We start from the raw sequence: 5,943 nt of genomic DNA on the forward strand, positions 1-5,943 counted from the left end.
ATGGATCATACGCACTCTCACCCTTCCTCCTTTGCTAGCCTCTCTAATACCACGCACCTTTCGCCGGTTCATACACCTACCATATACCTTCCTCAAAACAGCCACCATACCTACCTATTATGGCATTTCCATAGCCATTCCGAGATATATTGCCATGCAACTTTCCACCATCTAGTTCATCATGACACATTCATCATTGTCATATTGCTTAGCATGATCATGTAGTTGACATAGTATTTGTGGCAAAGCCACCGTTCATAATTTCTTCATACCTGTCACTCTTGATTCATTGCATATCCTGGTACATCACCGGAGGCATCCATATAGAGTCATACTTTGTTTTAGAATCGAGTTGTAATCATTGATTTGTAAATAAATAAAAGTGTGATGATCATCATTTAATAGAGAATTGTCCCAAAAAAGGGAGAAAGGCCAAAGAAAAAAAAGAAGGCAAAAAAACAAAAAATAAATAAAAAGGGGCAATGCTACTATCCTTTTACCACACTTGTGCTTCAAAGTAGCACCATGATCTTCATAGTAGAGAGTCTCCCCTGTTATCACTTTCATATACTAGTGGGAATATTACATTATAGAACTTGGCTTGTATATTCCAATGATGGGCTTCCTCAAAATGCCCTAGGTCTTCATGAGCAAGCAAGTTGGATGCACACCCACTTAGTTTCTTTTTGAGCTTTCATACACTTATAGCTCTAGTGCATCCGTTGGATGGCAATCCCTACTCAATCACATTGATATCTATTGATGGGCATCTCCATAGCCCATTGATACGCCTAGTTGATGTGAGACTGTCTTCTCCTTTTTATCTTCTCCACAACCACCATTCTATTCCACCTATAGTGCTATGTCCATGGCTCATGCTCATGTATTGCATGAAGATTCAAAAAGTTTGAGAACATCAAAAGTATGAAACAATTGCTTGGCTTGTCATCGGGGTTGTGCATGATTTAAATACTTTGTGTGGTGAAGATAGAGAATAACCAAACTATATGATTTTGTAGGGATAACTTTCTTTGGTCATGTTATTTTGAGAAGACATGATTTCTTAGTTAGTATGCTTGAAGTATTATTATTTTTATGTCAAAATGAACTTTTGTCTTGAATCTTTCGGATCTGAATATTCATATCACAAGTAGGAAGAATTACATTGAAATTATGCCAACTAGCATGCCACATCAAAAAATATCTTTTTTATCATTTACCTACTCGAGGACGAGCAGGAATTAAGCTTGGGGATGCTTGATACATCTCCAACGTATCTATAATTTTTGATTGCTCCAGGCACTATTGGAATCAGCTACTTTGCCATCTGCCAGCTCTTTGCCGTCTGCTAGCAGACGACAAAGAAGCTCTTTGCTTTATTATCTACTGTTTTGGGCAATATTGGGCTTTATTTTCCACTTTTATATTATTTTTGTGACTAACCTATTAACCGGAGGCCCAGCCCAGATTTGCTGTTTTATGCCTATTTCAGTGTTTCGAAGAAAAGGAATATCAAACGGAGTCGAAACGACACGAAATCAATTGGAGCAGTTATTTTTTGAACGAAAGCCACCAGATAGACTTGGACTCCACATCAAGAGATACGGGAGGTGCTCATGAGGGTGGGGGCGCCCCCCCTAGGGAGCGCCCCCTGCCTCGTGGGGCCCCCGTGGCTCCTCCGACGTACTTCCCGCACCCATATATATCGTCATACCCTAAAACTTCCAGAACAGACAATAGATCGGGAGTTCCGCCACAAGAAGCCTCCGTAGCCACCGAAAAGCAATCTAGACCTGTTTCGGCACCCGGCTGAAGGCGGCAATCCTTCTCTGGTGGCCATCTTCATCATCTCGGTGCTCTTCATGACGAGGAGGGAGTAGTTCTCCCTCGGGGCTGAGGTTATGTACCAGTAACTATGTGTTTGATCTCTCTCTCTCTCTCGTGTTCTTGAGATGATACGATCTTGATGTATCGTGAGCTTTGCTATTATATTTGGATCCTATGATGTTTCTTCCCCCCTCTTCTCTCTTTTAATGAATCGAGTTTCCCCTTTGTAGTAATCTTATCGGATTGAGTCTTTAAAGATTTGACAACACTTGATGTATGTCTTGCCGTGGATATCTGTGGTGCCAATGGGATATCACGTGATTCACTTGATGTATGTTTTGGCGACCAACTTGCGGGTTCCTCCCATGAACCTATGCATAGGGGTTGGCACACGTTTTCGTCGTGATTCTCCGGTAGAACTTTGGGGCACTCTTTGAGGTCCTTTGTGTTGGTTGAATAGATGAATCTGAGATTGTGTGATGCATATCGTATAATCATGCCCACGGATACTTCAGGTGACATTAGGGTTTTGGTTGATTTGTGTTTTAAGGTGTCATTCTAGTATGAACTCTAGGGCTGTTTGTGACACTTATAGGAATAGCCCAACGGATTGATTGGAAAGAATAACTTTGAGGTGGTTTCGTACCCTACCATAATCTCTTCGTTCGTTCTCCGCTATTAGTGACTTTGGAGTGACTCTTTGTTGCATGTTGAGGGATAGTTTTATGATCCAATTATGTTAGTATTGTTGAGAGGACTTACACTAGTGAAAGTATGAACCCTAGGCCTTATTTCCTATCATTGCAATACCGTTTACGCTCACTTTTATCACTTGCTACCTTGTTGTTTTTATATTTCAGATTACAAATACCTTTATCTACTATCCATATTGCACTTGTATCACCATCTCTTCGCCGAACTAGTGCACCTATACAATTTACCATTGTATTGGGTGTGTTGGGGACACAAGAGACTCTTTGTTATTTGGTTGCAGGGTTGCTTGAGAGAGACCATCTTCATCCTACGCCACCTATGGATTGATAAACCTTAGGTCATCCACTTGAGGGAAATTTGCTACTGTCCTACAAACCTCTGCACTTGGAGGCCCAACAACGTCTACAAGAAGAAGGTTGTGTAGTAGACATCATTGGGAAATGTGGTGCAGCCCTGCAGGGAAGTTAATCTATTCGAATAGCCGTGATCTTCGGTAAGAGGACGACTTGGAGTTGTACCTTGACCTTATGACAACTAGAACCGGATACTTAATAAAACACATCCTTCCAAGTGCCAGATACAACTGGTGATCGCTCTCTCACAGGGCGACGAGGGGAGGATCATCGGTTAAGTTTATGCTGTGCGATGCGACTTGGTGAACTTATCATCTACTCTCTTCTTCTGCTGCAAGATGGAGGTTACCAGAAGCGTAGTCTTCGAAAGGACTAGCTATCCCACTCTTATTCTGGCATTCTGCAGTTCAGTCCACATATGATACCCCTTTCCCATTTGATACCAATGCATACATATGTAGTGTAGCTCCTTGCTTGCGAGTAATTTGGATGAGTACTCACGGTTGCTTTGCTCCCTCTTTTCCCCCTTTCTATACTCGATTGTTGCAACCACACATTGGAGCCTAGGAGCCAGATGCCGCTGTCGTTGACGACTACTACTACTACTCGAGAGGTGCCTACTACTACGTGCAGCCCACTGACGGCGACCAGGAGTAGTTTAGGAGGATCCCAGGCAGGAGGCCTGCGCCTCTTTCGATCTGTATCCCAGTTTGTGCTAGCCTTCTTAAGGCAAGCTCGTTTAACTTATCTCAGATATTGTTTGCTTCCGCTGACTCGTCTATGATCGAGCTCTTGTATTCGAGCCCTCGAGGCCCCTGGCTTGTAATATGATGCTTGTATGACTCATTTTATTTGTAGAGTTGTGTTGTGATATCTTCCCGTGAGTCCCTGATCTTGATCGTACACGTTTGCGTGTATTATTAGTGTATGATTGAATTGGGGGCGTCACACAAAGACGAGAATGGTGGCCATCTCTCTCGAGCACAATTCCTTCGGTATCGTTAGTGTGACACTGCAAAGGAACTGTGGGATATCCTCGAAAAGATCAATGAAGGAGTTTCAACTTAGAAAGAAGCTCGAATTGATACCCTATGCGGGAAATTCAATCTCTTCAAGCGCATTGGAAAGAAAGCTGTCAGCAAACCTTTGATCATCTCAGTGATATAGCAAATAAACTTCAAGGTCTCGGCACCAAACATATCACCGCCTATGAAGTTGTGAAGAAACTACTCCGGTTGCTTGACAATTCATTCAATACTCTTGTCCTGACGATTCATGAATGTCCTGATTTCAAGTCCCTCACCTCTGCTGATGTCATGGAAAGATTGGACACTCACGAGCGGCAAGAAGAAGATAAAAGATATCTGTATGGCTAAACTCGACGCAAAAATCATGCTCCCAAAGTTGTGGCTGACTCTTCCTCCGACGGGAATGCCGAAGAAGATTCTGATGATCCAAAAAGACTTAGCAAAGATCTCACACTAATCACAAAAAGATTTCAACGCTTCCACAAGAAGAGCCAGTTTCAGAAAAGAAGTTCAAGCAACTCTAGGGGTTCAAAATCTTCATCAAAACCTGCTGGAGAATACACGTGTTTCAAGTGCAAAAAGCGAGGGCACTTTATTTCGGACTGCCCTCTCTAGGAAGCTGAAATCCGCGCTAGTGGGAGATATGATTCGGGCAACTATCGAGGCAAAAGTAAGATCAAGATCTACAACTCCGACGAAGAAAAGAAAACGAAGAAATTCTTCAAGAAAAAGGACAACTCCACTTCAAAATCATCATCAAGATCTTTATCAAGGAACCCCTCCAAGTCATCCTCGAACCGCAAGAATACTTCTCGCAAGGCCAAGGCATACATCGGCAAGGCGATGGATTCTGAAGAAGAAGAAGAAGAGTCATCTGCCTTCGAAGAAGAGAATGAGTCCGGTGAAGATTCCGACTCAGGCATGGCTGGCACTGCATGCGCCTCCTCCTCTCCGACGATTTTTTTTGGGAACCCGTGATGCAGCTTGAAGCTACGTCGGAATTTCCCCAAATAGGAAGGGATGATGCAGCACAACGATGGTAGGTATTTCCCTCAGTGATGAAACCAAGGTTATCGAACTAGTAGGAGAACCAAGCAACAATACATAAACGGCACCTGCACACAAATAACAAATACTCGCAACCCGACATGTAAAAGGGGTTGTCAACCCCTTTCGGGTAGCGGCGCCAGAAATTGGCAAACGGACGTGAATAAATTGTAGTAGATTGATAGATCGAACGCCAAATAAAATAAATAAGAATAAATTGCAGCCAGGTATTTTTGTATTTTTGGTTTAATAGATCTGAAAATAAAAGCAAATGAAAATAGACCGCAAAGGCAAATAATATGAGAAAGAGACTCGGGGCCTTAGGTTTCACTAGTGGCTTCTCTGGAGAAAAATAGTAAACGGTGGGTAAACAAATTACTGTTGGGTAATTGATAGAACTTCAAATAATCATAACGATATCTAGGCAATGATCATTATATAGGCATCACGTCCAAGATTAGTAGACCAACTCCTGTCTGCATCTACTACTATTACTCCACACATTGACCGCTATCCACCATGCATCTAGTATATTAAGTTCATGGAGAAATGGAGTAATGCAATAAGAATGATGACATGATGTAGACAAGATCTATTTATGGAGAAATAGACCCCATCATTTTGTCCTTAGTAGTAACGATACATACGCGTCGGTTCCCCTTCTGTCACTGAGATCAAGCACCGTAAGATCGAACCCACTATAAAGCACCTCTTCCCATTGCAAGATAAATAGATGAAGTTGGCCCAACAAAACCCAAATATCGGAGAAGAAATATGAGGCTATAAGCAATCATGCATATAATAGATTAAAGAAACTCAAATAATTTTCATGGATAAAAAGAGATAGATCTGATCATAAACGCAAAGTTCATCGGATCCCAACAAACACACTGCAAAAGAGTTACATCATATGGATCTTCAAGAGACCATTGTATTGAGAATCAAACGAGAAAGAGGAAGCCACCTAGGTACTA

This window comes from Triticum urartu, chromosome 3A (assembly GCF_056163025.1).
Source record: "Triticum urartu cultivar PI428250 chromosome 3A, HENAU_Tu73, whole genome shotgun sequence".
Classification (NCBI taxonomy): Eukaryota; Viridiplantae; Streptophyta; class Magnoliopsida; order Poales; family Poaceae; genus Triticum; species Triticum urartu.